Raw genomic sequence first — 21911 nt, forward strand, 5'->3', positions numbered from 1 at the left:
ATTTGTATTGGAACTTCAGCATTGCTTCTTCCAGGCACACAAAATAGTGAGTCAGAATTATTCACAAATTAAAGTGAAGTGAAAGTCGTTCAGTCATGTCCAACTCTTTGTGACCCCATGGACTAAAAAGTCGATGGAATTCTCCATCTCCAGGCCAGAATATTGAAATGTATAGCTTTTCCCTCCTTCTCTAGGGGATCTTGCCAACCCAGGGATTGCACCCAGGTCTCCCTCATTGCAAGCAACTTCTTGACCAGCTGAACCACAAGGGATGCCCAAGAATACTGGAATACTGGAGAATTCCACGGACTGTATAGTCCATAGTGTTGCAAAGAGTTGGACACGATTGAGCGACTTTCACATAATTAAACTTGTGTACTAAATATGTTCTATGTATACTACTATGTAATATGTACTAAATATGGCTTCCCTGGTGGCTCAGATGGTAAAAGCGTCTGCCTACAATGTGGGAGACACAGGTTCGATCCGTGGGTTGGGAAGATCCTCTGGAGAAGGAGAAGGAAATGGCAACCCACTCCAGTACCCTTGCCTGGAAAATCCCATGGATAGAGGAGTGTGGTAGGCTACAGTCCATGGGGTCACAGAGAGTTGGACACGACTGAGTGAATTCACTCATTAAATATGTTTATGCATTTCTCCCATATATAAGCTGCAAATGCGACCTCTAACAATTTTTTGTATGAGTCTCAGATTTTTAAAAATATAATTCAAAATATTGTGCTGAAAATCTTTAAAATATTTATAAAAATGACACCTTAAACTGCTTCATTTTGGAGAAGGACAGAGAGTTGAGAAGGTCAGTATCATAAAAATTAGATTTTGAAGAAAACTAAAGAAAAGAATAAAAGTAAAGGAAAAGTTACATTGCTGTAATTACCTGACAAATGATTCCTATATTTTTGTGTTCTCTTAACTTTGGAGTAGTTAGAAAAATGATATAAAAATGCCAAAATGACATATGAGATAAAGATTCTCCCATTTTTTCAACTGATAGAAAAGGACAAAAAGAAAACAAGCAATATTGCTTTTTCTTCCTGCAATTAGGAAAAGTCAAAAAGAACCGGCTGAAAGGCATATCCTCTCACAGTTTGTTTGTGGTGTGTCAGGCAAACTGTTGAAAAGAGGATACTTTTTGAATTTCAATCTCTCTTGCTGCCTATCAGCACCTCAAAGCACTAATGCCATCAGTTTGCATGTTAGGTTGGTAGACAGGTAAGGCTACAACAGAGGAAAACAGTAAAACATGGTACTTTATAGCATGGAGGCTTCATTTCAGGTGACCTGGGTTTAAATGCAAAAAGTTGTGCCTCTCCATGCTCTGCTTTTTTTTTTTTTTTTATCCCTAAAATTAGAGCAATAATAATAGCACTTACCTCACAGTGATGTTGTGACAATTAACTGAGCTAATACTTAAAACATGTTTAGAGCACTGCCCAGAATATTAGAAATGTTCCATAAGTTTTAGCCACTTGGGCTTTGTTTTAGCCCACATTGCAAGAAAACTCAAGTGATATTGTTGGTTTATAAGGGGAAAAAAATTAGGGAGTTACAGCTTACTTTCACTTAAAGAGATTTACCAAATAATTCTTAAATAAACTATATCCTCAAATACATTTTGGATGTTTTCAATATTCAACATATATATTGAACACTACTATGGGCCAAGTGCCAATCTTACCCAATCTTAAATTAAATGAGAGAAAATGTAGACAAAATACTATACTGGGACTCACACCATCTTTTTTCTTAGACTTAGTCTTTCTTATTTGATATTAAGTATTCTTGTATATTTGACATTACTAATTGTAATCTAGTTAATTTTCTGTCAGTGGATACTTGAATCACAAAATATTAAAAAATACTTTCTCTTACAGTAATTCATAGGTGCATTGATTTTTCCAATCAAAGATGAATAAAAACAAAAATTTAAAATATATGCTATTATTGCCCTTCATATTAACTAATGTGGTCTGAACTGCTGAATGTTAATTAAAAAGAGGAGAATTGGAAGAGATAAACCACTGCAAAGTTTAAACTTATATTCTTCTGTTTCTTGTTAGCAACTGGTTATTATTTTCTTTAAATGGTTTTGAAAGAAACAGATGATCTCTGAGACAGTCAATTGTTCATTTGTGTATATTTTTTAATTTCCCCAAAGAGTAAGTTTTAACCATCAGAACTGAGATGACCCTAGTTTTCATTGTTAATAAGAAGCTGAATTTGTCCATTTGACTAAAGTATATCCTTTGACGCCACTCTCTGGCAACATGGAAGCCATCCAAGTTATTTTTTCATATTCACAGCAGAATGGCAGTTTCATTTGCAAAACTCCTGGTCCAATTTCCATATCTAGCCAAATTTTGTACATATCTGAGAGTGTACATTCTTCTAATCTCATTTTCTGACCTTCCTTTGCCCTAAATAGATGCAACTCATGAGAAATGACAATACTCCAAACTTACACTCTTCAAAATGATTTCTAGAGTTCCAAGGACATTACTCTCCACCCACAATTTCCTCTCTAAATCCATTCAGGCTTGGTTTCTCAGTACCTGTGTCTATTGATGAAAATAAAAAGGAAAAAAATATTGATGAATGACTTAAAAAGTTTAGGAAACCAGTGTCTATGGAGGCAGAACAATTGTTTAATGTCAATGTTGACATGAAATTACTTTTCAACCTGTTGTTCAAGAAATTGCAAAAAGATGAGGGTATGTCTACCTATTTATGGAAGGTTAGGTAGTGGTGAGCCACATTTGCTATTTTTCACTTGGCTGAGCAAGTGTGTACATTTTTTAATGTAATACTTCTCAAATTTTAATTATTAGAAATTTCTCCTTAACTTTAAAAAACTGGTTGGTCTTGTTTTCATATTTTTATCTGTTTTCATGGGTATTTTATTGGGAAATGAGAATAAATTGTTAGAGATTGCTAAACCAATGCCATTTTTAAAGAACAACTTTATTGGGATATAATTTATATGACATAAAATTAGATCACTTCAAGTATACAATTCAGTAGTTTTCAGTGTGTTCACAGAGTTGAGCAACCAACACCCTAGTCAGTTTTAGAATATTTTTGTAAGCATTAAAAAGAAATATGATAGCAATTATCATTCACTCCCCATTTCTTGTCCAAATCCATTTTATTGGGCTCCAAAGTTGCTGCAGATGGTGACTGCAGCCATGAAATTAAAAGACACTTGTTCCTTGGAAGACAAGCTATGACAAACCTAAACAGCATATTAAAAAGCAGAGACAATACTTTGCAAACAAAGGTCCATCTAGTAAAAGCTCTGGTTTTCCAGTAGTCATGCATGGATGTGAGATTTGGACCATAAAGAAAGCTGAGTGCTTAATAATTGATACTTTTGAACTGTGGTGTTGGAGAAGACTCTTGAGAGTCCCTTGAACAACAGGAGATCCAACCAGTCAATCCTAAAAGAAATCAGTCCTGAATGTTCATTGAAGGACTGATGCTGAAGCTGAAGCTCCAATACTTTGACCACCTGATGAAAAGAACTGACTCATTGGAAAAGACCCTGATGCTGAGAAAGATTGAAGACAGGGAATGGCAGAGGATGAGACAGTAGGATGGCATCACCGACTCAATGGACATGAGTCTGAGCAAGCTCCAGGAGTTGGTGATGGACAGGGAAGCCTGGGGTGCTGCAGTCCACAGGGTTGCAGACATGACTTGACCAAATGAACTGCACTGACTGACCACATGTCCTCTCTTTTTTTTTGCTTACTCTGGGTATTTCGTGCAAATGACATAATATGTCGTCTTTAGTACCTGACTTCTTTCACTTAGTATAATGTTTTCAAAGTTTATCCATGCTTTGGCATATATCTCTATTTTATTTCTTTTATGGCCAAATAATACTTCCTTGTACATATGTCGTTTATTTGTAAATCAATTAAAGCATTGGTTCCAACGTTTAGCCACTGTTAAGAATGCTTCCCAGAGAAGGCAATGGCACCCCACTCCAGTACTCTTGCCTGGAAAATCCCATGGATGGAGGAACCTGGTGGGCTGCAGTCCATGGGGTCGCTAAGAGTCGGACACGACTGAGAGACTGAGTGACTTCACTTTTCACTTTAATGTATTGGAGAAGGAAATGGCAACCCACTCCAGTGTTCTTGCCTGGAGAATCCCAGGGAGGGGGGATCCCATAGGGGGCTGCTGTCTATGCGGTCGCACAGAGTCGGACACAACTGAAGCGACTTAGCAGCAGCAGCAGCAGCAGGAATGCTTCTATGAACATTTATATACGTTCTTAAAATGGTATCAGAGTATAATTGACTTATAATATTCTGTTAGTTTCAGGGCTTCAGTGAAGCGAATCAATTACACATATACATATACCCACTCTTTTCGTAGATTATTTTTCCATATAGGCCATCACATGTATTGAGTAGAGTTTGCTGTGGTATGCATTAGGTTTTTACTAGTTATCTGTTTTATATATAGTAGTATGTATATGTAAATACCAATATTCCAAGTTTTCCCTTCACCACCCCCCTTATACTCTTGTAACCATAGGTTAGTTTCTTACATCTGTAACTCTATTTCTGTTTTGTAAATTCCTTTGTACCCATTTTTTCGTTTCCACATATAAGTTATATCATATGTTTGTCTTTGTCTCTCTGACTTGCTTCACTCAGTATAAAAATCTCTAGGTTCTTCCATGTTGCTGCAAATCGTATTATTCAATTCTTTGCTATGGCTGACTAATATTCCATAGTATGTATGTATATGTGTGTACACACACACACACACACACACACACACACACACACACATTTCACCTTTGTCCATTCCTCTGTTGATGGATGTTTCAGTTGCTTTCATTTTCTGGCTAGTGTGAATAGTGCTGCAGTGAACAATGCAATGCATATAGTTTTTCAAATTATGATTCTCTTTTCTGAGTATATGCCCAGAAGTGAGATAGTTGGATAAATACGGTAGCTCTATTTCTAGTTTTCAAAAGAACCTCCAAACTAAGTTCCATAGTTGTACCATTTTACATAACCACCAACACTAAAGGATGGCTCCCTGTTCTCCACACATTTTTCAGCATTTATTTTCTGTAGACTTTTTGATGGTGGCCATTCTGATCTGTGTGAGGTGATAAGTGCATTTCAGTTTTGATTTGCATTTTTATAATAATTGGTGGCACTGAGCCTCTATTCATGTGCTTTTTAGCCACATATATGTCTATTTGGAGAAATGTCTAGATCTTCTGCTTATTTTTTGATTGAGCAGTTTGCTTGTTTGGTGAGCTGTTTGTATATTTTGAAGATTATTTTCAATTGCTTTCTTTGCAAATATTTTCTCCCATTCTAGGGTTGTCTTTTCAGTTTCTTTATCATTTCCTTTTGTGTGTGAATTTTTTTTAAGTTTAATTATGTCCCATTTATTTATTTTTATTTTCATTACTGTAGGAGGTGGGTAGAAACTGATCTTACTGCAATTTGTGTCAGAGTGTTCTGCCTGTTTTCCTCTAAAAGTTTTACAGTATCTAGCCTTACATTTAGGTCTTTAATTTATTTCATTTTTTTATGATGTTAGGAAATGTTCTAATTTTATCCTTTTATATGTAGCTGTTAAGTTTTCTTAGAACTACTTCTTAAAGAGATGGTTCTTGCTTCATTGTATATTCTAGTCTCCCTCATAGATTAAGGACCATAGGTGTGTGGATTTATCTCTGGACTTTCTGTCATTTTCCACTGATGTGTGTGACAGTATCCTGCTGTTTTGATTGCTGTAACTTTGTAGTAGAATCTGAAATCAGGGAGTCTGATTCTTCTGCTTTCTTAAGATTGCTTTTATTATTTGGGTCTTTTGTGTTTCCATACAGTGTAAAATATTTTGCATAATTCTGTGCAAAGTGCCATTGATAATCTCATGAGGAGTGCATTGAATCTGTAGATTGTTTTGGGTAGTATAGTCACTTTCACAATATTGATTCTTCCAATCCTAAAACATGGTATATCTCTTCATAATTTGTTTATGTGATTTTTACTTCTTTTCTTCAATATCTTATAGTTTTCTGAGTATGGGTATTTTGCCTCCTTTGATAAGTTTATTGCTAAACATTTTATTTATTTTGATGCAATGGTAAATGGAAAGGTTTCCTTGATTTCTTTCTGATCTTCTGTTAGTGTATAGGAATGCAAGAGACTTCTGTGTATTATTTTTGCAATTTGCCACCTTATCAAATTTGTTGATGAATTTTAGCAGTTTTCTGTTAAAAGTCTTTAGGATTTCCTATATGCAGTATTATGTCACCTGCAAACAGTGACACTTTTACCTCTTTCCCCACCCCCCAACTTGAATTCCCTTCCAAACCAAAACTATGCTGAATAAAACTGGCAAGACTGAATATCTTTGTCTTATTCCTGAACTTAGAGGAAGTGTGTTCAGTCTTAAAACAGCAGAATACATGTTCCTATCAAGTGCACATGGAACATTCTCCAGGACAGATCACATCTTGAGTTACAAATCAAACCTCAGTAAATTTAAGTAAATTGAAATATTAAGCATCTTTTTCTATCACAATACTATAAAAGTATAAATCAATTGCAGGGGAACAAAACCTAACACATGAACGATAAACAGTATGTTATTAAATAACCAATATATCACTGAAGAAATAAAAAAGGAAATCAGAACATACCCAGAGGCAAATGACAATAAAAACTTGATGATCCAAAATCTATGAGATGCAGCAAAAGCAGTCCTAAGAGGGAAGCTTCAGATGAGATTAGATGAGATCATTCGCTCTGTCGTGTCCGACTCTTTGCGACCCCATGAATCGCAGCAGACCAGGCCTCCTTGTCCATCACCAACTCCTGGAGTTCACTCAGACTCACGTCCATCGAGTCAGTGATGCCATCCAGCCATCTCATTCTGTCATCCCCTTCTCCTCCTGCCCCCAATCCCTCCCAGCATCAGAGTCTTTCCCAGTGAGTCAACTCTTCGCATGAGGTGGCCAAAGTACTGGAGTTTCAGCTTCAGCATCATTCCTTCCAAAGAAATCCCAGGGCTGATCTCCTTCAGAATGGACTGGTTGGATCTCCTTGCAGTCCAAGGGACTCTCAAGAGTCTTCTCCAACACCATAGTTCAAATACATCAATTCTTCGGTGCTCAGCCTTCTTCACAGTCCAACTCTCACATCCATATATGACCACAGGAAAAACCATAGCCTTGACTAGACGAACCTTTGTTGGCAAAGTAATGTCTCTGCTTTTGAATATGCTATCTAGGTTGGTCATAACTTTCCTTCCAAGGAAAGTTATTTAATTTCATGGTGTCTTTTAATTTCATGGCTGCAGTCACCATCTGTAGTGATTTTGGAGCCCAGAAAAATAAAGTTTGATACTGTTTCCACTGTTTTCCTATCTATTTCCCATGAAGTGATGGAACCAAATGCCATGATCCTCGTTTTCTGAATGTTGAGCTTTAAGCCAACTTTTTCACTCTCCACTTTCACTTTCATTAAGAGGCTTTTTAGTTCCTCTTCACTTTCTGCCATAAGGGTGGTGTCATCTGCATATCTGAGGTTATTGATATTTCTCCCGGCAATCTTGATTCCAGCTTGTGTTTCTTCCAGTCCAGTGTTTCTCATAATGTACTCTGCATATAAGTTAAATAAACAGGGTGACAGTATACAGCCTTGATGAACTCCTTTTGCTATTTGGAACCAGTCTGTTGTTCCATGTCCAGTTCTAACTGTTGCTTCCTGACCTGCATACAGATTTCTCAAGAGGCAGATCAGGTGGTATGTTATTCCCATCTCTTTCATAATTTTCCACAGTTTACTGTGATCCACACAGTCAAAGGCTTTGGCATAGTCAATCAAGCAGAAATAGATGCTTTTCTGGAACTCTCTTGCTTTTTCCATAATCCAGCGGATGTTGGCAATTTGATCTCTGGTTCCTCTGCCTTTTCTAAAACCAGCTTGAACATCAGGAAGTTCACAGTTCACATATTGCTGAAGCCTGGCTTGGAGAATTTTGAGCATTACTTTACTAGCATGTGAGATGAGTGCAATTGTGCGGTAGTTTGAGTATTCTTTGGCATGCCTTTCTTTGGGATTGGAATGAAAACTGACCTTTTCCAGTCCTGTGGCCACTGCTGAGTTTTCCAAATTTGCTGGCATATTGAGTGCAGTACTTTCACAGCATCAAGCTTATAACAATGCAAACTTACTTCAAGAACCAAGAAAAATTTCAAATAAACAACCTAATTTATGCATAAAACAACTTAAGAAAGAAGCACTAACAAAACCCAAAGTTAGCAGAAGGAATGAAATCATAAAGATCAAATCAGAAAAAATCAAATATAAATTAAAAAAACAATAGCAAAGGTCAATGAAACTAAAAGCTGGTTGTTTGAGAAGATAAACAAAATTGATAAATCTTTCACCAGACTTATCATGGAAAAAGGGGATAGGGCTCAAATCAATATAATTAGAAATGAACAAGGAAAAGTTACACTGGACTACACAGAAATACAAAAGATCATAAGAGTCCATTACAAGCAACAGTACACCAACAAAATGGACCACCTTGAAGAAACGGACACATTCTGAAAAGATACAACCTTCCAAGACAACAAGGAAGAAATAGAAAATATGAACAGACCAATCACAAGTACTGGCATTGAAATTGTGATAAAAAAAATCTTCAAATAATCAAAAATCCAGGACCAGATGTCTTCACAGTTGAATCCTGTCAAACATTTACAGAAGAGTTAATACCTACCCTTCTGAAAGTTTTCCAGGAAATTTCAGAGGAAGGAAGAATAACAAGCTTATTTTATGAGGCCACCAGCACCCCAACTCTAAAATCAGACCAATAAATCACAAAAAAGAAAATTCTAGGCCAACATCAGTGACAAACATAGGCACAAAATCCTCAGCAAAATGCTAGCAATCTGAATCTAACAACCCATTAAAAGGGTCATACACCATGATCAAATGGGCTTTATTCCAGGGATGTGAGAATTTTTCAATATCCACAAATCAGTTAGTGTGAAACATCACGTCAAAAAATTGAATAATAAAAACCACATGGTCATTTCAATAGATGCAGCAAAAGCTTTTGAAAAAATTCAAACCCATTTAGGATTAAAACAAAACAAAACAAAAAAACTCTCCAGAAAGTTGCCATAGAGGAACTTATCTGCCTCAGCATAATAAAGGCCATATATGACAAATCCAGAGCAAACATCATTCTCATGTGCAATTTTCTGTGGGTACTTTGGTATCTATATATCTAGCAATAGGATTTCGTATAGTAACATTGTTCATATTTAAATTTTGAGGAAATGGCAACACATTTTCCAAAGTGGCTGCACTATTTTCCATTGCTACCAATAATTCATGAGTTTCAATTGTGTAAATCCTCATCAATTCTTTTTATTATCTATTGGATAATAGCAATCCCAACAGATGTGAAATGGTATCTCACTGGGGTTTTGGTTGGAATTTCTCTTGTGGCTAACGCTGTTGAGCATGTATTGATGGGCTTACTGACAATTTGTAAGCTTACTATAGAGAAATATCTTTTAAGGTCTTTTGCGCAATTTTTAATTTGATCATTTATATTTTTATTCAGTTTTAAGTGTTCTTTGTATATTCTAAATACAACTCTCTTACCAAAAATATATTTGTTGACTGTTTTGTCCCCTTTTTGAGTTGTCTTTTCACTTTCTTGATGGTATTATTTGTAACACAAATGTTTTAACTTTAGTGTTAGCTGAATTTTCTGGGTTTTTTTTCTACTGTCACTTGCACTTTTAGTATTATTAATGCCTAATATAAGTTCAGAAAGATTTTATCCAATGTTATTAAGTGTTGTATAATTTTATCTCATACAATGAAGTTTATATTTCATTAATCTGTGGGTATGGTGTGGCATAGAGGTCCACCCTCATCCTTTTACATGTGAACCTCCAATTGTTCTGCTCTCATTTATTAAAGACTACTTTTCCCCATTGAACTGTCTGGGAACCTTGTTGAAATGAGTTAATCATTAATGTAAAGTTTACTTCTGTACTCAGAATTCTATTCCCTCTATCTACATATTTATCTTTATACCAGTGCCACTCAGTCTTAATTAATTTAGTAATGTTTAAAAAGTGTGTGCTTCACTTCCGTAAGTGTGCTTCCAAAATTTGTTCTTTTTTCATGATTGTTTGACTATTTCAGAACCTTCAAATTTTCATATTAACTTAAGATCAGCTTGCCCATTCCTGAAAAAAAATGCAAGCTGAGTGTTTGATAGGGAATCTAATAATATTAAATCTTCTGATCAATAATCATTAGATATCTTTTCATTTATTTGGCTATTCTTTCATTTCTTTCAAAAATATTTAGCTTTCAGTGCATATATAGCCTTGTGCTTTTTTTATTTAAAATTTCACCAAAATATTTTTTTTATGCTATTGTGAGTAAAATTATTAGCTTCATTTTCAGAATGGTCATTGCTAGTGTGTAAAAATATAATTCAATTTTTGTTTATTGATCTTGACTTTTGTAATCTTGATGAACTTCCTAATTCTAAAAGATTTTTGTGTATCTCTCATTTTCATAAACATATAAGAAGTGTCTACTGCCAAAAATATAGTTCTAGTTTTGCCAAATTTGTTTATATTTTCAAACAACTATCTCTTCTTTTTATTAATCATTTTTTTTAGCTTTCCTATTCTGAGTTTCCTTTAATTCTTTTCTGATTTTTGTTATTACTATTTTTCTGCTTACTTGAACTTAGTTCATTCTTCTTTTTTCTAGTTTATTGATGTATAAATTTAATTTTGTATTAATATTTGATATATTTCATTTTTTCTTAATGTAGACATTTTATTTCTGTACACTTCTTAGAACTGCTTTTGCCATATCTTATAGATTTTGGCATATTGTGTTTTCACTGTCAGTTGTTTCAAGATATTTCTAGGGTTCTCTTCTGATTTCTTTTTCAAAATTGTTCAGCAATACTTTTTTTTTTTAATTTCCACATAATTGTGAATTACTCAGCTTTGCTTCTGTTATTGATTTCTAGTTCCATACCACTGTGGTTAGAAAAATAATTTGTATGATTTTAATATTCTTAAAGACTTATTTGTTGACCTCTCCTATGTTCTTTTCTGGAGAACGTGCATGTGAGCTTCAGGAAAATGTCTATTCTCCTACTATTGGATGAATGTTCTGTACATGTCTATATATATTTTGTCTCAAGTATGGTTCAAGACAAATGATTTCTTGTTGATTTCTGTCGTTTTTCAATTTGGGTCATTGAAATCCCCTACTGCCATTATATTGTTATCTATTTCTTCCTTCAGATATTTTAATATTTTTAATATAAATATATGCTTTGGTCTTGGATGCACATCTATTTAGATTGACATATATTCCTGATGAATTGACTTCCTTATGAAGTCACTCAGTCATGTCTGACCCTTTGTGACACTGTGGACTATAGCCCGTCAGGCTCTTCCATCCATGGGATTTTCCAGGCAAAAATACTGGAGTGGGTTGCCATTTCCTTCTCCGGGGATGTTCCCAACCCAGGGATTGAACTCAGGTCTCAGCATTGTAGGCAGACTTTTTACCTTCTGAGCCAAAGTGAAAGTGAGTCACTCTGCTGTCCTTTGGTTTTCACTTTCATGGAATACTAACTGATCTGCATTTATTGATGCTGTGATTGTTGTTCACCTCCTCTAATTGCTAGCTGATTTGTCATATTATCAATGATGCCCCAATGCATACATTGTTAAACAATTATAGAATTAAATTTTATCTCCTTTTCAGGTAGTTCTTGAGTCTAGGGTTTAAGTACTTCCAGAAGTACTCTTTTTAGTTGTCTCTTCCTCTAGTTTGTCTGCTAAATTTTTGGCTGGTGTATCTTGCTGCTTTTCTAGAGCTAGTAGTCTTTTCTTAATTGTAAACTGCTAAAATCTCCATTGTTTCTGGAAGTGACTTTTAATTTGAAATTCTTCATGCTTAGTTCCAAATAGTCAGTCTCCTTGCTGAACTAGTTATTTTTAATGCTTGAATCTCTGCTGGGTCTAAATTGTACACTAACACTCTGAACCTGCAAAGTGGAAACAATGTTTTCCGCCCTTGAATTGACCTCCTGCTCTGTGAGGGAGGCACTAGGCAGGGGCAGTAGCTCGGGTCTTCTTGAATTATCTTTCTCAGCATAAAGCCTCTGCTCATTCAGCAAGCTGGGGCAAAGGTAGGCAGGACTCAGTGTTCTTGGCTTGTGCACCCAGCTCTAGCATAATGCTTTTGTCTTATGAGTTGGTAGCTGAATAGAAAATGTGTGCCCAGGTCTCTCAGTTCCTCTTGTCTAGAATAGAGCTCTTCCAAAACAAAGATGAGGGGAACAAAAAGTGCTGGGATTCTAACCTTCCCAAAGAAAAAATCCAAACTCTTTTATTGGAAGCTGGCAGGAGAAGAAGTCCCATTCTCTTTTATCTCTTATTTTCTGCTTATAGTGGGGCTCTGAACATGCTGAGCTACAGATGGGCTGAAAGTGAGTTATGCTTCTTCAAATTCAGAATCCACCCCAATTTTTACCATAATTTAATGGATTTTCTTCATTAAATATTTCTCAATTTTCTATATGTTATTAGGATAATTCCAGAGATTTAAAATGGCTATTTGTAATTTCTGTCTTATTGAGGAGAAAGTTTTTGATCCTCCTTAAGTTTATTATTCTGCAATTGTTTGTTTCTAAACCATATAATTTTAAATAAAAATTGCATTTTCTAATTCCAAATCCTTCAAAATTTCTTTAGAAAAACAAATGTTTAATTAATTTTCTCCTGGGTAATACAGACATTTCTCTGATTAGTATGTATTTTCCTGGGAAAAATTTTTCAACATTGTAATTTAATGAGATAGGGTATATCACAAAATTCTCATAATTAATTTCAAAGGTAAATTAATTTTCATTCAAGGTATACTATGTTGCTCACCAGTTTTCATTTAGTTAATGTGATTAGAAATAGGAGAATACAACAGCTGATTGGAGGCCTCTGATTTTAAGATCAAAATACTTCTTCACGGATCTCCAACTTCCTATCTGCTTTGGTCGCATGGTTGTGGCTATAATTTTGATCTTTTGTAAATATAACTCCTTTCAGATTCCTACTGTTAGTTCTCCTATGACTGGCAATAGTTTATCTCTCTACCTTGAAGGAGCTTTTCACTATTGCCAATCTGCAAAACTTCATTATCTCTTGTTGGTTCAACTATAAAGAGTCTCTTACTTAAATTCACTTCAAAATATCAGTTAAAAATGCTATTTTCTTTTTCCTAATGCAACTGTGACTTGTTTGCTTGGTAATTGGTTCTCGGTCAAAGTAAAACTGTTAACTTCAAGGTAAGCAAATGTGATTACAGATCAGCTTCCTATTTTAAAAGTTTCCTGATATGGACTGTGGTTTAGATCATAAATTCCTTATTGCAAAATTCAGACTTAAATTGAAGAAAGTAGGGGAAACCGCTAGGCCATTCAGGTATGACCTAAATTAAATCCCTTATAATTATGCAGTGGAAGTGACAAACAGATTCAATGGATTAAATCTGATAAACAGAGTGCCTGAAGAACTATGGATGGAGGTTCATAACATTGTACATGGTAAGGAGGCTTTACAAATAGCTCAGAATAGAAGAGAAGTGAAAGGCAAAGGAGAAAATGAAAGATATACCCGTCTGAATGCAGAGTTCCAAAGAAGAGCAAAGAGAGAAAATAAAGTCTTAAGAAGACAATGCAAAGAAATAGAGGAAAACAATAGAATGGGAAAGATTAGAGTTTTCATCAAGAACATTAGACATAACAAGGGAGAATTTCATGCAATAATGGGCACAATAAAGGGCAGAAAAGGAATGGGCCTACTAGAAGCAGAAGATATTAAGATGAGGTGGTAAGAATACCCAGAAAAATTACATGAAAAAGATCTTAATGACCCAGATAATCATGATGGTGTGATCACTCACCTAGAGCCAGACTTCCTGGAGTGCAAAGTCAAGTGGGCCTTAGGAAACATCACTATGAACAAAGCTAGTGGAGGTGATAGAATTCCAATTGAAGTATTTTAAATCCTAAAAGGTGATGCTGTGAAAGTGCTGCACTCAATATGCCCACAAATTTGGAAAACTCAGCAGTGGCCACAGGACTGGAAAGGGTCAGTTTTCATTTCAATCCCAAAGAAATACAATGCCAAAGAATGTTAAATATCACACAATTGCACTCATTTCACATGCTAGAAAAGTAATGTTCAAAATTCTCCAAGCAAGGCTTAAACAGTACATCAACCAAGAACTTCCAATGTTCACGTTGGATTAAAAAAAGGGAGAGGAACCAAAAGATCAAATAGCCAACATCCATTGGATCATAGAAAAAGCAATAGAATTCAAGGGAAAAAAAAAATCTACTTCTTCTCCATTGACTACATTAAGGCCTTTGACTGTGTGGATTACAGCAAACTGTAGAAAATTGTTAAAGACATTGAGATACTAGACTACCTTACCTGCCTCATGAGAAATCTATATGCTGGACAAGAAGCAATGGTTAGAACCAGACATGGAATAAAGGACTGGTTCAAAATTTGGAAAGTCTGTATATTTGGTCAAGCCTGTATATTTTCTTTCACCCTACTTATTTAATTTATATGCAGAGTACATCATGTGAAATGCTGGACTGGATGAAGCACAAGCTGGAATCAAGATTGGAGGGAGAAATATCAATAACCACAGATATGCAGATGACACCACCCTTATGGCAGAAAGTGAAGAAAAACTAAAGAGCCTCTTGATGACAGTGAAAGGGGAGAGTGAAAAAGCTGGCTTAAAGCTCAACATTCAAAAAACTGAGATTATGGCATCCAGCCACATCACTTCATAGAAAATAGATGGGAAAACAATGTAAACAGTGAGAAACTTCATTTTCTCGGTCTTCAGAAACACTGCAGATGGTGCCTGCAGCCGTGAAACTAAAAGACACTTGCTCTTTGGAAGAAAAGCTATGACAAACATAGACAGCATATTAAAAAGCAGAGACATTACTTTTCTGACAAAGGTCCATCTAGTCAAAACTATGGTTTTTCCAGTAGTCATGTATGGATGTGAGAGTTGAACTATAAAGTGCCGGGAGTCAGCGTGAGGAACTCTGCCCATGGCAAAGGTCATGAGGAAGGAGACTCGGCATATGCAAAGGCAGGATCAAGCCTCAGGTGTCCCCCTGGAAATTCTCGAGCATCTACCCCCAAAACCAGAGTCTGCCTACTTTACTGCTTTGTGCTCTCACCTACACCTCTGACTTTACGAGGGGCTGTCCCCCACCACCTCTCTCTGAAAAAGAGTTAACTTACAGCTCCAGTTAATCAAGTTCCTGGGCGTGACAAGAGTGTTTCAACCTACAAACTCCTTTGGAAGTCCTCTAGCCTGCCTGAATAGGTTCTTCCGGCCACATGTGATTGTTCAGAGACTCCCAACTGTAAGAGGCATGAGATGTTCTAAACTGTCTAAATACAGATTCCTTTGAGCAGTTAAAAGATTGATTAGAAATTGTATTGGTGAAGGGTTTTTCACTTGTTGGGCCAATGTTTGCTGCTAAGTTTCCATATCCCTTACGTACTGTGTCCCTGGCAGTGTATTGATTAATATAATTGGATTATAGGAAAGTAAGTAGTAGCTTTAATGTTTGTAACCTTGGACCCTTGAGTTAATTATTTTCTTGTTATAGCCCACCACACCTTTGCCCTATAGGAATGAAACTTTATCTAATGCTTTCAGAGGGTGGTGCCTAACTTTAGAATAATCACCTTTAGAGAAAAAAAAGGTTTCTGAAGAAAGGATCTTAAAATGTTAACAGGCTTCCTGGCCAGAAGATGATGTAAATCACCTAAACTTTTGCATATGATAAGTTTGAAAGCCTGGCTTCGATTAGGATCAAGGACTGCTGTCCTTGCATGACTCTACTCCTTCCTCCATTATCCTCTATGCACAACTTAAGGTATAAAAACTACTTTGGAAAATAAAGTGCAGGCCTTGTTCACCGAAACTTGATCTCCCTATGTCGTTCTTTCTCTCACCTTCTGGCTGAATTCCCATCTGGAACGTGGAGGCTTGTCAAGCCTACTAATTTTGCCTGGGCCTCTAAGATCTGACCGGGGAGGCCTTAGTGTCTCCTGTCCTTCGGGAGAATGGGAGGACGCCTGCAGCCTACGTAGGTGATGCAAATTCCTTATTTTGGAATTTTATTAACTTTCCATGTAAATCAAGTTATTCAGCCTCTTTCTCCACTGAATTTTTCTCACTGAGCTATCCTTATTTGATCACTCTTCATATCCTTAATTCATCGTATCCTGATCGCCGAAGCCGTCTCCCCTTTGAAATCCCTGAATCCACCAGAGCTAGACCCCGGTAATAAAGAAAGCTGAGCACTGAAAAATTAATGCTTTTTAACTGGGTGTTGGAGATGACTACTCTTGAGAGCCCCTTGGGCTGAAAAGAGATCAAAAGAGTTAATACTAAATAAAATCAGTCCTGAATATTCATTGGAAGGACTGATGCTAAAACTGAAGCTCCAATACTCTAGTCACCTGATACAAAGAACTGACTCATTAGAAAAGACCATTATGTTGGGAAAGATTGAAGGCAGGAGGAGAAGGGGATGACAGAGGATGAGATGGTTGAATGACCTCACCAACTTGATGGAAGTGAGTTTGAGCAAGCTCCGGGAGTTGGTGATGGACAGGGGAGCCTACCATGCTCCATGGGGTTGGAAATTGTTGGATATGACTGAGAGATTGAACTGAACTGAAGGTACATTCACTGTCTTTTCATAGACTGCTGGCTACTTTGAAGAACCCAGAATCAGTAATTGTTCTTAGTTGCTGCAACAGACAACTTAGTTGCTGCAGCAACAACAAGAGGCATATTTAAACATAAAACAATGAATTTATCAAAAAGGTGGTATATAACTGGCTGAAACTCCAGGAAGCCAAGATAATTGGAACTGGAAAATTTAGGCAGAAATTTAGGAGGAACAGAGGCATCAAAATCAGCAACACTAGTTCAATCAGAAAACTCTTGCATTTTCCACAAAGCATAGGCACCTTGGGGTGCAGTGCTTTCATTGTTGATGCTAAAAACTGGACACTGTGCTTTGCTGCCTCTAACCTTAAGCATTTGCCCCTGTTACTGATGCTGTACACTGACATAATGGGTTCCTTGTCCTTGTCTCTAGGTTCCAAGTCTGAAGTTGCTGAATTGGATTGGCAGAAATGATATTTTATCCCATGTCCTGAGAACACTATCTGGCAGTTTCAGCTTAAATTCAACTCATACTTAAATTAATACTCACTATGTAAAGAATTCAACTAATTCCTTCAACTATTACTCACAGGGAAGGAACTGCCCAGCTATAAAAAGGGAAGGGGATGTTTGTCATAGGGAACATGATACATATCCATTGTTATGTGCCTATTTGTCAAACAAGCTTTTAACAGCTGTTAACTACTTTTCACAGTACAGTGATGCAAAAACAAAATGAAAAAAACTTTGTATACTTCAAAAGCAAAAGTAGAATGAAAAACTCCACCCTAATGTATTACACCATCTTTCATGAAACTAATATATATTCTCGCTTTCCACCAAAAAGGGGAACTCAAAATCTCATCAGTAACTGCATCCAGTCAGAGCGCCAGTATTTCAGGGGAAATGTCAACTACTCTTTTTTTTTTTTTTTTTCCCGTGACTTCAACATGCCTTGCTATTTTAAAACTATAGAATTCTCACCACAAATGTGCCCTATAGAAAACACTAAGGGAAATGTAGCAAAAAAAAAAAAAAGAAAAGGGGGAGGGGGAAAGAATAAAACTATATATATATATATTATTCTTTTTTTCATCTCTTTGGGATTCTTTGCTTACTGAAAAGAATCCCACTTACGGGCCAGAGGAGGAGGAGGTGGGGAAGGCGCAGGAAATGGAGGAGGCGCCGACTTCCCCTCCCATGAGCCCTCGCAGTTGTCTGCGCTCTGCTCTGTACCAGTTTGGGGAAGTTGCCCGAGCCCTGTGTCTCCCAGATGTGCGACCTCATTGAGCCACAGCCAGACGAGAAGACCGGCAAGATGAAGAAGTTTCTGAGAACTTTGTCGGACAGTTTCGGCTGCATTGCCTTGAAGAAAGAGGACACCACCTTTAGTGAGATATATTTCACAAAGATGGCCACACGGAACTGCCCTGGAATGGACTCAGTAATCAAACCCGTGGACACAATTCCTGAGGATAAGAAAGTCAGAGTTCAGAGGACACAAAGCACTTTTGACCTGTTTGAGAAACCCACGAATCAAGTAAAGAGGGTGCATTCTGAGAACAATGCTTGCATTAACTTAAATAAGAGCTCCTCCACTGGCAGAGTCTCCTAAAGTTCGGGGCATTCCAGCCTGCCCCAGTTCACCAGCAAGTCCCAAATTTGGAAAATCTGACTCACACGGAAAACTGTAAAAGCTAGGGGAAGGATCTTATGTTACAGTATACAAAGGGAAAAGCAAGGTGAATGGAAAGTTTGTAGCCCTGAAGATCAGGCTGTGGGAAGAAGGTACACCTTTTACAGCTATCAGGGAAGAAGACTCTTGAGAGTACCTTGGACAACAGGGAGATCAAACCAGTCAATCTTAAAGGAAATCAACCCTGAATACTCCTTGGAAGGACGGATGCTTAAGCTGAAGCTCCAATCTTTCGGCCACCTGATGAGAAGAGTGGACTCATTGGAGAAGACCCTGATGCTGGCAACAATTGTGGCCAGGAGGAGAAGGGAATGATAGAGGATGAGATGGTTGGATTGCACCCTGGACTCAATGCACATGAACTTGAGAAAACTCTGGGAGGTGGTGAAGGACAGGGAAGCCTGGCATACAGAAGTCTATGGGGTCGCAAAGAATTGGAAACGACTGAGTAACTGAACAAGGACAAAATAGTGACTTTGAAAAACATTTTGACACCTTTTTTTAAAGCAGAATGTTAAATTACCATATGTGCTAGCATTTTCATTCCTGGGAATCTACCCAGGAGAAAGGAAAACACTTCCAGACAAAGACACATATGTGAATGTTCCTAATGTTACTGTCACAATAGGCAAAATCAAGAAATAATCTCAATGTTCATCAACTGTTGAGTTGATACACAAAATGTCAAATATCCATACAGTGATTCAGAAGGAGCTATCTACAGGTAATATGCTTGATGATATGCTTCAATATGTTTGAACCTTGAAAGCATTTATGCCCAGTTATATAAGCCTGGTTGAACTTTCAAGGTGGTGCTAGTAGTAAATAACCCTCCTGCCAATGCAGGAGACTTAAAAGATGTGGGTTCCATCCCTGAGTCAGGAAGATCCCCTGGAGAAGGTCATGGCAACCCACTTCAGTATTCTTTCCTGGAAAATCCCATGGAAAGAGGAACCTGGCTGGCTACAATCCACGGGGTTGTACAGTCAGATACAACTGAAGCAACTTAGCATTCACTGAAGTGGCTAGAGTGACTAAAACTTTTCTTCAATTCATGAAAAACATGCTCCACCTATATATTTCCCAAACCTGAGGATTTCTCCCTTTATTTTTTTCAGTATTTTCAAAGTCACATATGACTGAGTGTCCCTTTATTTTTTTCAGTGTTTTCAGAGTTGGACACGAATGAGTGACTAAGCATAGCATAGCATAGCATAGATATTACTAGACTACCTAAATTGGGCTTAGCTTGTGGCTCAGTCAGTAAAGTATCTGCCTGCAATGGGGGTGACCCGGGTTTGATTCCTGGGTCAGGAAGATCCTCTGAAGAAGGAAATGGCCACCTACTCCAATATTCTTGCCTGGAGAATTCCATGAACAGAGGAGCCTGGTGGGTTGAAGTTCATGGGATTACAGAGAGTCAGATAAGACTGAGTGACTAACACACATTTTTCTATTTTTAATTAATTTTTATTGGAGTGCAATTGCTTTACAATATTATGTTAGTCTTTTGCTGTACAACAAAGTGAATCAGACATAAGCATTCATATATCTACTCTTTTTATGGTTTCTTTATCATTTAGGTCACCACAGAGCACTGAGCAGAGTTCCTTGTGCTATACTGCAGGTCACCATTAGTTGTATATTTTATATATATTAGTCTATATATTTCAGCTCCAATCTCGCAATTCATCCCACTCCACTCTCCCTACCTCACTTGGTAACAATAAATATGCTCTCTGTAACAGTCTATTTCTGCTTTGCATATAACTTCATTTCTACCATTTTTCTATGTATAAGTGATATTATACAGTGTCTGTTTTTCTCTGACTTGCTTCACTCTATGACAGCCTCAAGGTTCATTGACAACTCTGCAAATGGCACTATGTTCCTCATTATGTCTGAGTTACATTCCACTGAATACATATACCGTGTCGTCTTTATCCATCTTCTGTCAATGCGCATTTAGGTTCCATCCAGGTCTTAGCTACTACAAATAGTGCTGCAACAAACATCGGGGTGCATGTGTCCTTTCGAATTATGTTTTCTCTGAATATATACCTAAGAGTGAGAGTTCTATGCTATATGGTAGCTTGATTTTTAGTTTATTAAGGAACCTCTGGACTGTTCTTTATAGTGGCTATACCAGTTTACATTTCCACCAACAGCGTACAAATGTACTCTTTTCACCACATCCTCCCCAGCGTCTATTGTTTGATGATTTTTGATGATGGCCATTCTGACCATTGTGAGATGATACTAGTTGTATTGTACTGTTGTAATTTGTGTTTCTCTAATAATTAAGGATGTAGATCATCTTTTAAGATACTTTTGTATGTCTTCTCTGAAGAAATTTCTACTTAGCTCTTCTGTCAATTTTGTGACTATTATTATTGTTGTTCAGTTGCTCAGTCATATCTAACTCTTTGAAACTCCTATATTGTATTTTTTCTTTAATGTTGAGCTGCATTAGCTGTTTGACTGTTTTGAAGAATAATCTCCTGTCAGTTTTTTCATTTCCAAATATTTTCTCCTACTCTGAAGACTGTCTTTTCATTTTGTTTATGGTTTCCTTTCTTTTGAAAAACATTTAAGTTTACCTGGGCCTCCTTTTTTAAAAAAATTATCTTTTCATTGCTCTAGGAGGTGGGTCAAAAAAGAGCTTACTGAAATTTATGTCAAAGAGTATGCAACCTATGTTTTCCTCTAACAATTTTTAATATCCAACATTACATTTAGGTATTTAATCCATCTTGTGTTTATTATTTTTAATTTAAATTTATTTATTTTAATTAGAGGCTGATTACTTTACAACATTGTATTGCCAATACATCTTGTGTTTATTTTTGGGTAAAATGTTGAGGGTGTTCTAATTTTACTAATTTATATGTAGCTGTTTGATTTTCCCAGCACAACTTATTGAAGAGATGCTCTCTTCTCCAGTGTATAGTGTTGTGTCTTTTGTCATAGTTTTACAAATAGCTGAGGAAAGAAGAGAAGCAAGGGAGAAAAGGAACTATGTACTCAACTAAGTGCAGAGTTCCAGAGAATAGCAATAAGAGATAAAAAGGACTTCTTAATTGATCAGTGCAAATAAATAGAGGAAAACAATACAATGGAAAACATTAGAGATCTCTTCAAGAAAACTGGATATATCAAGAGAACATTTCATGTGAGGATAAGCATAATAAAAAATTTTAAAAATGGTAAAGACCTAACAGAAGCAGAAGAAATTAAGAAGAGGTGGTAAGAATGCATAGAACAACTATACAAGGAAGGTCTTAATGACTCAGATAATCATGATGATGTTGTCACTTACCTAGGTCCAGACTTCCTGGAGTTTGGAGTCAAGTAGGCCT

The 21911-nt window shown here is 36.6% G+C and overlaps 1 pseudogene; it reads right to left on the reverse strand.

Annotated features, from left to right (window-relative positions):
* LOC100140955 (RNA-binding protein EWS-like) overlaps positions 1 to 20790 on the reverse strand; it is a 32189-nt pseudogene extending 11399 nt beyond the window's left edge.
* Positions 20791 to 21911: the final 1121 nt, after the last annotated feature.

Source organism: Bos taurus, chromosome 15, assembly GCF_002263795.3.
Source record: "Bos taurus isolate L1 Dominette 01449 registration number 42190680 breed Hereford chromosome 15, ARS-UCD2.0, whole genome shotgun sequence".
Classification (NCBI taxonomy): Eukaryota; Metazoa; Chordata; class Mammalia; order Artiodactyla; family Bovidae; genus Bos; species Bos taurus.